Source organism: Eretmochelys imbricata, chromosome 10 (assembly GCF_965152235.1).
Source record: "Eretmochelys imbricata isolate rEreImb1 chromosome 10, rEreImb1.hap1, whole genome shotgun sequence".
NCBI lineage: Eukaryota > Metazoa > Chordata > Testudines > Cheloniidae > Eretmochelys > Eretmochelys imbricata.
This window is the reverse complement of record NC_135581.1, coordinates 34,110,900-34,125,323: the sequence shown is the minus strand read 5'-3', so window position 1 is coordinate 34,125,323 and position 14,424 is coordinate 34,110,900. Positions and strand designations below refer to the sequence as shown.

At 58.7% G+C, this 14,424-nt stretch overlaps 1 protein-coding gene across 1 annotated transcript in view; it reads left to right on the top strand.

The window, feature by feature from the left end:
• Nucleotides 1–14,424, top strand: part of CORO7 (coronin 7) — a 174,013-nt gene that overhangs the window by 112,786 nt on the left and 46,803 nt on the right. The window lies entirely within an intron of this gene.

The following is a 14,424-nucleotide window of genomic DNA, read 5'->3' as shown; positions in this document are numbered from 1 at the left end:
GGTCATGCCTGCAGACAGTGTGCCATGCAATAGCAAACCCCTGAGAAATCTTGTGGGTGGGGGGGCCAGTCATATCACTGATGGGTTTAGAGAGTAAAGCCAGAGAACTTGGATATGGATTTCAAGCCCACCCACCTCCACCCCCATTCGTGGACCCAAACACCCTCAAACGTCAGGGTCCTTGTAGCATCATTCCAGTGCCCCATGGGCAGCAGCTTGAGCCCTGTTGGGGAAGCAGGTTCTTCTGGGGAGCCCAGGCTGCAGGAGGAAACGCTCCTGCAGCAACCTCTCCCGCCGCAGCCGGCATGACATGCTGGATTTCCACCCCACGGATCAGTTACTGCAAAGGGCTCATGCAGAAAGGCTTTGGCTGGGTTTCCCGTTGCTGATAAGCAACCTGTTTTGGACTGACGCTGGTGAAGCCAGGATGAGCCGGGCAGCCTCCAGGGCCGCTGGCTCTGGGGTGTTACGGGGGCAGTGCTGGGCTTCCCTTCCTCCCTGCACTCCCTTTTCCTTTAGCCCAGTGAGGATGATTCTGATGAAGCCCGACTTGCAGAGGGATGGGGGCATACAAATGTGAGGAAGATGGGCAGCTAGGGAGCTGTTCCCTACAGAGACCCAGGCTCTGTTCTTACAGCAACTTGCTCCGGTTTCCATGCCTCGAGCTGCTGCGTTTACTGGCCGTCAGACGAGGCCGGATTCCTGTGATTCCAGCTGGTTTACCAGTTCCTCGCCTCTGCGCTCAGGCCAGAGAGAGCCAGCCTGCTGTTAGCAGGGGATCATGCACCACTGCAGCTACATCTAGACCAGGCCATCGGTACTGCTGGGACTTCTGCCAGGTGGAGGGTGCCCAGGCACTTAGACCATCCCCCTCCTTTCTCATGTGGGCTCCGTGGCCCATGGCAGGGAAGCTGCCCTGCTGGGGATCCCTGTGACAAGCCCACTGCAGGTGAAGCGTCGCGCAGCCTTGCAGGATCAAAGGGTCCCAATGGTGCGCAGGCCTGGTACAGCAGGGAGCATGGGAGCCGTTCAGTGCCATCAGCAGCTCCCAGCTGAGCAGGGGCTTTGCGTGTCTGACCACAGCTCCCATACCGGGACCCCTGCTGTGCTGTATCGCTTTTCCCGAGCTATTACTCATCCCTTCCTGGTCCCTGAATTCCCTTAGCAACCCCACTCTCTGGACTATACTCGTCAGCTTGCTCTGGCCACCAGCACCCGCCGTCTAACGTCCCTTCCCTCCCCGGCTCCGGCTAGCACGCAGGGATCCAGCATTGGGCTCTCAAAACCAGGCCAGGGGTGACATGCTCCCAGCGCGCAGTGTTTGAAACCAGCTGCCTGGAGCAGTGCCGGCTGGCTGGGGACAGATCCTCGTTCTGCCCCTTGGAGACCTCGGCAGGATGAGGAAGCTCCCCTAACAGCCTGCAGTGCGGAGCTGCGTAGGGTCTGGCCAGCCTGTGCTGGAGCGTGTCTGCCATGTGCCAGCACACACGACCAGCCCCCCATCCATCCCTGGGGCTTCTGGGACTGTGTCCTTTGACCCCTGCACAGCTGAGAGGTTCCAGCCTGACGGCAGCGCTCTGCTCCCGCTGGTGGATGGGAACACGCACTGCGTGGGGGGACAAGGCCCCCTTCCATCCTCACACCCAGCTGCCCTGCCTCGGCTTCCCGCAACGTGCAATGTCCATGCATCCCAAGGGGCTTCCAGGCAGTCTGTGTGTGGGGGGGGGGGGGGGTGGAGGCGGAGGGCATTGGGAGCTGGGTCACTGGCCCAGCAGCTCAGTACAGTGGGGTGGATTTCTTGGCTGTCCGTACTGAGGCCTGGGGGCTTGATTTGCAAAGCGCCTGTGAAGACAAGGCAGGACAGTCTCTCCTCCCCACGTGCATTTCACTACAGCCCCACCTGCAAGATCAGCGGGGGAGAGTCCTGCCTGATACCATGTGTGCACGGTACCGTTCTCCTACTCACCAACAGCCAACATGAGCCTCACCCATGGAGTGGGCGCTCAGCCCGGGCAGTCTGAACCGCCTTAAGTATCCCTGCCTGAAACAACCTAGGATACATTTCCGTACCACAGGGCAGCAACATCGTCCGGGGCGGGGAAGGGTCACTGCTCCTCATATCTTCCCCCCATACTCCCTGTGCGTCACCTGAATAGTCACCGTCCCTGGCCCTGCTCCCTTCCAATCCCTGGCAGCCTCTCCTCAGCTCCCTCTTGCTGCTAACGGCACACCCCTTATTTTGGCAGCTTCCTAGCAGCGTCATCCATCCCACCATGGCTCGGACAGGGCCTGGCTCCTGGTGGTACTTGGCTGGCCCATCTCGGTGTTACTCAAAGCTTGGGCTCCCTCGCAGGGCAGCTGTGGGAGAGGGAACATTTCATCCCAGTGACTCACATCCTCCAGCGCTCTCTTCCCTGGCTGCCTGGGGTTCTGCTCAGCAGGCCGAGCTCCGGGCACTGGAGACCACAGCAAAGGCCCTGCTTTAGACTGTGGAGCGACTGGAGCTCTGGGCTTCATCTCCCAGCCTGGCACATGTCAAATCCTCCCATGGGCAATGCCCACAAGTGCCAGCCATTGCTGGCCCCCTGGCACACCAGCTCTGGTCACTGCTGGAACATGCCAATGGGGGACAGAAGCTCCAGAGCACTTGCCCCTGGCTTCATGGTCTCCTGCTTTCCCCTTTGCTGCCATCGCCTGGAGTCTGCTGCCTTTGCCCTGCAAACAGATCCCCTTGGAATAGCCAGCAAAGGCTCTGCCTGTCCCTTGGACACTATGCTGGGCACAGCCTGGCACTCACATGGACAAGCACTGGAAGGGTCAAGGGCCACCAGTGGCCAGGACCCCTCCACAGCTGTCTGAAATTCAATGTGCAGGTCATGCCATCTTGACTCTGACACACCCAGCTTAGCCCACTGGGGAAAGGGGAAGCCCCCAAGCTCCCTGCCTACATGCATGGGTTGGGAGAAGGAAATTCCAGCCCTTTGTATATCAGCAAGAGTCACCACAGACCATCTAGTCCCCTGGATCCTCTGAGATGGGGCTGCGGGGCCAGGAGCTGCCCCCTCACCCCTCCCCTGGCTGCCAGAAGGCAAGTCACCCAAAAAGCAGCTGCTTTGAGCCCTGTCCCTGAACGCCCGTCACTCCAGCCAAGAGATCACCCCAGAGGAGAGTGGCCCGAGCACTACTGCTGGGCAGGGCAGCCACTTCCCAGGAGCAGGGCACAGTCTGAGCTCAGGAAGGGAGCTGCTTCCCCTGCCTCATTGCTTCTGAAAACGCTTTAATCACCTGCTGGCTGTCCCCGGGCGCCCTGGCAGCTGCTTTCTGAATGTCCACCTTTTCTTCCCTCCCTCTCCGACACGGAGCGGAGCTGGTCGCACAACTCCCTTGGAAACAGAGTGATGCCCATGCAAGAGCCCAAGTGCTTGGGACAGCCTGGAGAGCTGACCCATTTCCCCCTCCTCCTGGATCTGCCCTGGACTGGGGGAAGCTGCTGTCAGACGTCCAGCGTAGATCAGGGGAGCACCACAGACCTTGACATAGCCTCTGGCCTAGTGACTGGGCTGGCTGCTGTGGAACCAGGGGGCAGCAGAAGTGTTACAGGGATTTAGAGATGTTACAGGGGAAGTGGTAGCTGCAGGATCCATTCCCCCTCACGCCCCCCCCAACTCACTGGGGCATTTCTGACTGATTTTTTTACTGTTTCCAAAATTATTTCTGGGCCCACCGAATGGCATCACATTAAGGGATGCCAAGAGCTCTTCCTGCTGGGAACACTCGACCAGGTGCCATCCCTGTGTGCGTGCAATGCACCCATGTTTAGCCGCAGGGGAGCCAGGCGTTCCTTATGTTCTGTGCCAGTGCCTTCGAGCTTGGCTCTCTCCAGCCAGAGCTCTCTATTGCAGCTGGGAGGGCGCTCGCCACAACACCTGTGCCATGCCCACACTCAAACGAGTGCCTCCTTGTCCCCTAGGCAAATGTATTGCTTCTAAAGTGATTACCCCAGCTAGGGTCAGGCATCGTGCAGACAGCCACTGTCCAGTGCCCCACCCACACAGCTCTGCCACCGACTGTGGAGCCAGGGACCATGCGATGGTGGCCTGAACTAAGCGTGTTCCCCCTTGGGACTGTGATGAGAAACCACTGGACTCTCGCCTTGTGACCCGACTACGGTGAAGTGGCAGTCGGCTGATGGTACCGAACTCCTCCATGCCTCGCCATCCCGCTCAGCCCTTCGCCCCAATTCCTCTGCTTGGGCTCCTTGGATGTTGTTATGGGGGAGAACACGGTGGGGCACTCTCCAGCAAGCAATGCAGTGGCACCCCCCCTGGTTGCTTTGAGGGCCAGGGGGCTTGGCTGATCTCACGCTGTTCATTTGCCCCCTTCCTCCGCCTCCCCCCCCTGGCCAGAGAGAGTCCTGCCCATGGCTCACCAAGAGCCCCATGGTCGGCCTACCCCGAGCATCCCAGCACTCCCTCTTGCTCCACCCTCCTGCCTTATGCTGGGCAGGGGCCAGCAAGACCTTGTGACTTGACCTCACCCCCCACACCTCTTGGCGCCATTTTCAGCCCAGCCTTGGAACAACTGCTGGAGGCACCGTTCATTGCTGGATTCCTTCCACCCAGAATCCTGGCAAGGCAGCTCTGAAATCCAGCCATGCCTTAAGTCATTGCTTTGGGTGGGAGCATCCAAAGGCAGTTGGGATGCAGGGAACATCCCTGGGCTTTAAGATGGAGCACAGAGTCTCTGCTGGATTTAACCATATGAGTCCTGGAAGGGGCTCTTCTCACCCCTTGGAGAATGGGCTGAGCCCTGCACATTACACTGGGCACCAGCTCTGTACGGAGCTGCATGTTACAGCAGCTGACTCTCTGTGGTAACAGCAGCAGATTGCCAAGCTGGAGAGGCGGGAAAGCAACTCCTTGGCGAGTCTCTTGCGTTTGTCCAGTGGGCAGCACTAAACTGAGGAGCAAGGAACACTGCGGCGACTTGGGGGTGAGCTAAACGCTAGCTAGAGACGAGCGCTATGCATACACGGAGGCTTGCGCCAGAGTGTTTAGGGAGGCTGATGGCGTGGCTGAGAACGCTGCGAGGTATCTGCCGTTACCTGCTATTTACACTCCAGTAGCACCCACCCTATACTAAGCATCGGGCACCCCCCAGTCCCTCCGCCCCACAACATTCAGGTTGTTCCTCTCAGCTCCCATCAGCTGGGGGTTAGGACCATGGCCTGTGGCTCCAAGCTGAACAGCTCAGGAAGGCTGGAGGCATTTGCCAAGCTGTCATCGCTCGGTTATTATTGCAATGAGATTTATTTTCAAGAACATAAGCAGCCTCCGCAGGAGCTGCACTTCCAGACCCTCTGGGGACCCTTCCTGGCCAGCCTGCAAATTCAGATTCTTCTCATGGGGGTGTGAGCTGGGGGGGGGTCGAGGGGAGTGAGTCTTTGTAACTGGTTGCTGTGATTGGCCTCCCTGGTATCCTACTCTTCGTAAGGGCAGGCATGGTCCCGTCTCGCTGTGTGTGGTACTGCTTCCCACCCCGTGGGCACAGCTGCCCGTTCCCTGCCCTCGAGGCAGATGTTCCATTCTGCCTATGGCCCCCAGGGAGGAAATGCAGACTGGTGGAGGAATGGTGAGCGGCTCCAAGCATATGGTTTGGCTTTTGAGGGGACAGCTCCGGAGCAATCAGACCCCCCTGCCAACTGTTCCCTGGGGGAGCCCATGGCGGGGGAGGAACACTGAACTGCCCCTCTTTAGCCATCCTGGCCCAGGGCATGGCCAGCAGGCTGGAGGGAGGGTACAGCCCCCCCAGGGAGCCAGCATGCACCAAAGCACAAAGGGCCACTGGGCTCACAGGGGCTGCTTGGTTCTCAGCCTGTCTGTCAATCCTTTTAATAAGAGGAGTAATTACCAACCGGGTGGTGGGGGTGAGGGATCTTTGTAAATATCAGCAGAGCTGGCATGGGCCAGACAGGCTCCAGCCAGGTAATAAATTGTGGAATGTGCAGCTGGGCTGGGGGAGGGGGCTGTGGTTTGCAGACCAGACAGCCCAAAGAGCTTAGGAGGGGCTAGCAGAGGGCTACAGGGCACCAGGCCAGGGCCAGAGTTGCTCATGGCAAGGCCAGACTATGAAGAGGAAGAGGCAGGTTGCAGGGAAAGCACTGCTGCACAGAGAGGGGAGATCAAACTCACCTCTGCATCCCACAGATAAGGAAAGGAGGCAGCTAGCAGGAAAAGCTCCAGGGAGGCTGGGGGGCCTGAGCTGTTGCTTTGGCCAGGCCCCAAGGGATAGCACCAGGGACTCTCTGGCCTGCCTCTGCCCTCCCACTTCCCCATGCTCTTTTACCTGCTGAGGCCTCCCATGGCCTGGAGCCTGTGGGTAATGGGAGCCAACTGTGGCCAAAGGAGGCGCTGCCAGATCAGGTTAGAAGTGGAGGGTCCTGTTGCATTATCAGTGGCAGGGGAGAGGAGTGGGTCTGCCTTGGTGTCCCTTCCTCCCTGGAATTCAGCAGATCAGCGCTTGGCCTTCCCTCAACAGCCTGTTACAGAGCCGGGGGGCCCTGCCAGACATGGGACTGACCCCTGCTGCCACTTCCTGCCCCCCCCCAGAGACCAGCCCTACCTCCCCCCAGCCATGCTCCCTGCTAGCCAAAGTGCAGGGCTCCTCTGACCCACAGCTATGAGCACAGCTCCTCCTTACGCCAGGCACCTGCTCTCGGCCTGACCCAGCAGCACACAAGTGGCCACTACCAGCTGCAGCAGAGCACACCCAGTCTACAGCTTCACCAGGGTCACAGTCTCAAATCCTGGGGGAGTCTGTGGCCTTGGTATGGAAACAAACCACTGGCAGAGCACGAGTGGCACTGCTCTGGCTGGGGGTTACTGAGAGCTGATAAAGACAGTCCCCACTGCCTCTTCAAACAGTCGCCTTTCTGCTGCAGGCACTAGGGATTTGCTTTGTGCAGCGCTCTGGGCAGGAGCAGGCCCTTAGTGCCCACGGGCAGGGAAGGGAGCAAGATTGTCGTATGGGGCAGACAGGCACTGGCAGGATAAAAGTGAGGGGCCTCAGGGTGGAAGGGGCTGTGAAGTGGCCCCTGCAGAAAGGGGCAGGGTGGGGGGCTGTAAGGGGTGGGAAAGGCTGTCTGAACTGCCCCCCAATCTCCATGTCCTGCTCCCCAGCTGTACTCTGCACTCCCTACAGGGGCAGCTCCTGACAGGCAGGGAAGGCAGCTAAGGGCTGTGTAGCCCATGGCATGGCTGTGACTGGCCCAATTCACAGCTGCAGGCTTTAGGCCCTGGACAGGCAGCCCGCTGTGCTGGGCAAAGGCTCCCTCCTGGCACTGGGCTGGAATTTTAAGCCACTCTGTCGTGGCCACAGGTGGCATCTGTTCCCAAGATGTGGGGACTCGAACCAAAGAGGAATCCAGCACTTCCCTCCTGCTTCAGCTAAAGCCAGCCTGGGTAGAGCACCGAGCCCCAGCACCTGGGTCCCCCCTGTGAGATAGGGAGTGCCCCCAAAGCATGGCTCCTATTAAAGGAAATCTTATCCCCTCGGCACCAGGCAAGGTTGCGGCTTCAGGGACAGGACCGTCCCACTCTGCTGCCCTCTGACACTTGCTCACATGGCACAGCTGGTCTGTGGAGCAGCTCCTGCCTGCAGCTAGGCTGGGCACTGCCCCACAGGGCATAACCTGTCACCCAGGCAGCATTGAGGTGGATGAGCTTGCCCTGAGACACCAGGCCTGGCTGCGGGGATGGCTGGCCAGGAAGCACCATGCTCAGAGGAGGGCGCTGTCCCACCCAGTGACCTGACCAGTAGGTCGGTGTTTAACCCAGGATAATGAGTGACAAGGTGCATATCCACCCCAGGGCAAAGCCCTCTGTGTCACACAGCACAACCCGCCTCTGAGCTGCCAGCAGCACTGACATAGTCCTGCCTGCGGCTCTCGCTGGGACACTGCTTGCTTTGGGCTGGGCCTGTGGGGACGGCCTAGCAGCAGAGATCAGGAGCCCTCCCGGTTCCTGTGCCTTCATGGGGCCTCCATTCCCCCCCTCTGTAAAACAGGGAGAATGTGGCTTTCCTGACAAGCATTACTGTGCTAGGCAAGTGCTTGGAGATCCCTGGGCAGCTGGCACTGGAGAAGGGTGGAGCACTGGGCAGCTGAGCCAGCCCAGCCGAATGAAGCTCAGACACAAACCTGCAGCACAGCTAGGGCGAGCACAGAGAACCGGGTCTGTACCAGCAGCAGAGAGGCCAGGGTGGACAAGGTTTGGGGGACTTTCCTCCCTAGCAGCTGTGGGTGCTAGTCCAGACTGAGGAGCCCTTGGAGCTCAGGGCCCCTTCACACAGTCAGGGTCTGTCCAGGGCTCTCCCCCAGCATGTACCCCCTGGTCCTGCTGCCAGGAGAGGGGCAGCTCAGTGTGGCTCTGGCTCTCTGCAGGGATGCTGCAATATACCCAGCCCTGGGGCTGCCCCGGGGAAGTGGGGGGTGGAGGGGAAATGAGAGTGGCAGGGGGTAGCCCTGGCTCTGAGCGGCACTGGTTCAGCCCAAGGGTGCTCCCAGCAACGCTCGCTTGCCCAGTGAGGGCTGCAGGCAGTCGAGTACTCTTGAGCACATAGGGGCCTGGCAGGGCACCAGAGTGGGCCTGCTGCCAGCGCTGGGGTGGGAGTCAGTTTTGAAATGCCAGGGTCAGGTTTCGCTGACGTGTCTGGCACTGCAGCCAAGCTGCTGACTAAACTGCTGTCCCTTTAATTGTGTGGGCATTTCTTCCCCACACTGCCAGGTCAGGCCCAGGCTGCTGGGTGGCTTTGCTCCACCCATGCTTAATTGTGGACTGAAGCTCCCTGCCACGAGCCCGCCTACACCCTGAGGGCCAGGCAGGGCCAGATTCCTAACTGCACTTCCGTGTGACGAGTCCATGCCTCACTCTGCCCTTCAGATGCAACCTGGCAAAGGCTAAGCCAGTGGCTAGCACCAGGGCCCCTCCCTCCTTTATGTGGTCACCTGAATGGGGTCATCTGTTCCCCCTCAGCCTCCTGCATCCCCCTCAGCTGTCTCCTCTCCCCTCCAGCCCAGCTCTAGCACTGAACAGCTGACCAGGTGCATGGTGCTGGCTGTGGGCTGCTGCTAGAGGCAAGGCCCTGGGCTAGTGAGGCAGCAGGGCCCAGCCTGCGCTCCCCTTCACAGGGGCATGGCTGAGAGAACTAGACAGCCAGGGGTCCTGGGCATAGCTCCAGTGGGCTCAGCGGTACTCCATCACACAGTGCTCGCTAAGTGGAGATGCCGGACCCTGAGGGGTTAACCATATCCCAGAGAAAGCTTGCCGGCTTAGCACTGCTCAGACAGGCTTACACCTAATAAACAGGGGAGACAGGAAAAGGGGGGCCCAGCCAGGAGCCAAACAGGATGGAGACAAAGCCCCGCTTCTCTGGGAGGCACTAAGCTGCTAATGCTGGCAGCACGCTTGCTTTGCCATGGGCCCGAGCGAACGCTGCCGGAGCACTAAATCCAGCCCAACCTCTGCTCTACTGGCCACACTCCCATCCCGTGGGCCTACAGCACAGAGACTTGCTGGATCGTTCATATTTTCCAGCTGCGTGCTGAGCTGGGCCCAGGCAGCCCAGTTCCCTGCCAGCCTGCCTGTGTGGGGGTGTTTACTTGGTGATGGGGCTGACCAGGAGGGCTGTACTGAATTCACTTGCCTTGGAGACAGAGCCCAGCTCCCTGCCTCCACCGGCCCTGCCTGCTGTACTCCTCCACTGCCCACAGGCTCAGAGCAACAGCCCCGGCAACTGAGTGGGGTGGGACCAGCCTCCAGATCCCCTCCCTGCAGCTCCTGTGTGCCCCAGCCAGCTCTAAGGGACGCTAGAGAGAAGCCTTGCCCCACAGTGCAGGCACAAGGGAACAGTAAAAGGCAGAAAATGGAGGGGGGGGCGCGTTAAAAAAAGACCGAAGGGTGAACCTGGGGAACTCCTTGCTGCAGGCTGTTATTTGTGGATACATATGCAAGTGGGGTAGGCAGTGATGCCAGCTTGGATAAACCCCCAGGCCTCCCCATCCTCATGCTTCCAGCTATAAATTGACTGCCACTGGGGTCAGGAAGGGGTTGCTGTCTTAGTGTTCTGTGGCACTCAGATTTTCTCTCTAGGCAGCCCAGGGAGTGGCACACCCTCCCAGCCAACCCCATGCAGGTCTCCCCATCCCCCCAGATCAGCAGACTGTTCCTAGGGCTGCCCTCTCTTGGGCACTTGGACAGTTGGGGGCAGCTTTAATCTTCCCTGAGGGCTTCCTAGCAGCCCTCCTGAACGGAGGCTGCCTTGACTCTGTCCAGGGGGCTGCATTCTCTGGGCCTGTTCCCCTTCCTGGCCAGCACAGTCACGGGGCCATCTGTACACCCCCAGGGCCTGAAGCTCTCAGGCAACTGCAGCCCCCACCAGCCCTCCTGCCATGGGTGGTCCCTTTGCCTGGGTTTACAGACTGGGGTAAAGCAGGGCTGAATCTGGCCCTAAAGGTTCACCTGTTTTCCTCCAGTCCTGTTGCCCAGGCAGCCTGGCACCATGCCCACACATGTAGAACAGAGCAACCCCCTGTTGCCTGGAATTGGTCCTGCATTTGCTGCTTTCCCCAGGAGAGCATTGCTGTGCCCTCTCCCCTGGGCACAGAGCAGCCTTCTGGTGCCTTGGGCTCAGCCTGACCTAGGGTGGCAGAGGGCTCCCTGGGGTGCCCGCACTAGGGTGCTGGGTGCCCAGCCCAGAGCGGCTAGGGAGAGGTTTAGATTTCCCTTAAAGCAGCCAGCACAAGTCTGCCCCCAGCTCATCACTGCACTCAGTGCACCTTCCCGGTGGGCATTCAGCACCACAGCTGCCCGCAGTGTGCGGCCTCTCCCTAGGGCTGCCATGGAATTCTGGTGACCCAGCACATGCGTGCGCACATCGCTCTGTTAGCCAGGGCAGGTTTTGGGGTGCCTGGCACTCAGGGCAGAGGATGGGGAGGTCCATGAGGGCCTGGGGAAGCCACTGCACAGCCTGGTCTGGCTCACTGGCTGACCACTCTGGCTGGATTAGCCAGCACAGCACTCCTGTCTGAAGCAGGGGATGGGCTGGCTAGTAGGGATCCATTCCTGGATTGCCCAGAGGGCTGTGGCCCCATGGCCCTGGATACCCTCAGAGCCTGGCTGAGACACTGAGGGTGCTGCATGGACTCTGATGGGCTGTTACCTGCTCACATGGGCCCATAAGCTGCCAGTACCTCTGGAACTGTGGGGGCAAATGGAGCAGGGCTGGGGGCTGTGCCAGGCCCAAGATCCTCTGGGCAATACCAGGGGGACAGACTGGGAGATGGGGCACTGTGGGAGCAGCACATGCAGCCTTGCGGTGAGCCAGAGGGAAGAGCTGGAGCAAAGCAGGCTGTGCAGGGCCCCCACCCCATGACTGCCCCACCACAGCACCTGGGAGGGGACAGAGCTCAATTGGGGCAGGGGGGGAGAGAGAAGAGGGCTCTCTGGGAGTACTGTGAGGGCAGGGACAGGGGGGACTGGGCAGGGAGGCAAATCCAGAGCCCCTGGCATGCATGCTGCTCAGCCCCAGGGGTGCTGCCCCCCGAATGGGGTGGCCAATTCTGTCCCTTCATCCTGCTGTAGCATCCTGCCTGCCTAGCAGGTGCTGGGTTTACCCCTCATGTTATCAGGGCCCCTAGATGGTACAGCCAAGCTGGGCCCCCTTATGCCAGGCACTGTACAAACACCAGGGCCTAAGAACTGTCTGCAGCTCCTCAAACACAGCCACGCCCTCACTCCTCAGTGCCAGCCCTCTGCCTCTGGCTTTAAATTAGTTCCCTACCCTCCTGTTTGAATCCAGCTGTGAGTGGAGCAGTGAGCAGGGGGCAACATCAGACAGCCTGGCAGGACAGACTGGTCAACTCTACCCTTCCCACGCCACCTCCCTGGTTGGTTTAACCCTTTGTGTTCAGAGGAGCAGCAGCTCACTGCTGCTCTGAACATCTCAGCTTGGCTCCACCCCTTCACTCGCCCTCTGTTCCTGTGTGGCCTTCCCCCCACCCCCAACCTCCTGCAGAGGGCTTCTAGCAATGGGAACAGCCTCCTAAAGTGTGCATGCCCTCCCCACCCAGCACCCCAGCCCCATGCCACCTAAGTGCCAATACCCAGTGTCTAGGCCCCACAGTCTTGTGGAGGATGCAGGGGACTGAGCTTGTGCCCCCTGGAGTGCCAGCATGTCATGGGGGGCTTGCCTCTGAGCAGCACCAGCTTCCCTGCCAGCATGCTGGAAGCCAGCAGCCCTGGGCAGCAGTGGGGCAAGTTGCCCTGTGCCCAGGGGCACCAAGGGCTTGCTGCCCTGGTGGGGAGGGAGCTGGATGGGCCAGAACCCCCCAGGATCCCTACCCCAAGCTAAATGTAGTCTCTCCCACGCCACGCTCAGCCCAGAGAGGCAGCAGCTGGCTCAAGCGTGCCAGCCTGGATTTCCAAACACTCCTAGGGCAGGGATCTGCTGTGCCTACACATCAAAGCACAGCTGGGCCCAGTTCCACCCCTCTCCCGCCACCCCAGGACAAAGGCAGCCAGATGCCACATGCGGCCCTTGACCCTATCCCTGTACACAGCCCCTTGGCCACAGAAGCCCAGCAGGCAGGCTGTAATTAGTACACACAGCTGCAACCCGTAATTGGGAAGGACACTCAGTGGGCACCCAGCCTTCCTGTGACCAGAGAGGGAGAGATGGGCTGCTGGACCTGGGAGAGCCACGTCAGCCAGTGGAGTGAGACAGACTGAAGCATGCAGGGTCCTAGATGGCACCAAGGACTGATCCCTCCTCTGCGCTGTCCCCTCCATCAGCTATCCTGGGGAGCCCCAGGAGTCTGCATCCTGCCCAGGGCTCCAGCCCCTTGTGCTTTTAACCACATTTTAAGCACCTGGGATGTCAGGGGGTTGGTTCAGGCCCGTCTCCAGTTTAAATCCTTGGAACTGGATTCTGCTGCCTCCTACACCAGTGTACCACCATTGGCTTCACTGGGGTGACTCCTGATTTACACTGGGTGAGCAGAACACCCGCTGCCTCCCACTGGCCAGTGCATGAACTGCAAGGTAGTAACAAATGCAGGGCTGGAAGGGCCCTTGAGGGGTCTGCTCCAGCCCTGACACTTAAGCTTGGTCTATGCTAGCACTTTTGTCAGCAACATTTTATCATTTGGGGGTGTGGGGAAAAACAAAAAAAACAAAAAAAACCCCACCCTGCTGCCCAACATAAGTTTCACTGAAAAAAGCACTGGTGTGCACAGTGCTGTGTCACTGCCACCACTTGTTGGGGAAGGGGGGGTAATTATCCCAGTGGGAGAGCTCTCCCGGCCAGCATAATGGCGCTACATAGGAGACCTTAAAGCAGCACAGCTGTAAGGTCCATAGTGTAGACATAACCTCTTGGGGTTGGTCTAAGGTGTTGGTCCAACCTGCTTTTAAAAAACCTCCAGCAATGAGGATTCCACAACCTCCTTCGGAAGCCTGTTCCACAGCTCAGCTATCCTTCGAGTTGGACAATTTTTCTTAATATCTACCCTGAATCTCCCTTGCTGCAGACTAAGCCAATTCTGGCTTGTCCTCCCCTCAGTCAAGATGGAGAACCACCTTTACTGTTCTCGGGTCCCCCCTGAGCCTTCTCTTCAAGGCTAAGCAGGCCCAGTTCTTTCAGCCTTTCCTCAGCTCATTTTCCAAACCTCTGATCATAGTTGCTTTTCTCTGGACACAGACTTTAAAGGTCAGAAGGGACAACAATAGGATCCTGACCTCCTGCACATTGCAGGCCACAGACCCTCACCCAGCCCCTCCTTTAACAGGCCCCTAATCTCTGGCTGAGTTACTGAAGTCCTCACATCATGGTTTAAAGACTTCAAGTTACAGAGAATCCACCATTAACTCTACAGTAGAGCCTCAGCATTACAAACTGACTGGTCAGCCACGCCCCTCATTTGGGTCTGGAAATATGTAATCAGGCAGCAGCAAAAACAAAACAAGCAAATACAGCAGTCCTGTGTTAAACGTAAGCTACTAAAAACAAAGGGAATGTTTAAAAAAAAGGTTTGACCAGGTAAGGAAACTTTCTGTCCTAGTTTCATTTAAATTAACATAGTTAAAAGCAGCTTTTCTCTTCCGCATAGTAAAGTTTCAAAGCTGTATTAAGTCAATATTCAGTTGTAAACTTTTGAAAGAACCACCAGAATGTTTTGTTCAGAGTTACAAACTCCTCAGGAATGGAGGTTGTTTGTAACTGGGGATCTATTGTAGTTCAAGCCAGCAAGTGACCTGTACCCCATGCTGTAGAGCAGGGGTGGGCAAACTTTTTGCTCAAGGCCAACATCTGGGTGTAGAAATTGTATGGCGGGCCATGAATGCTCACCAGGCTGGGATGTGGGAAGGG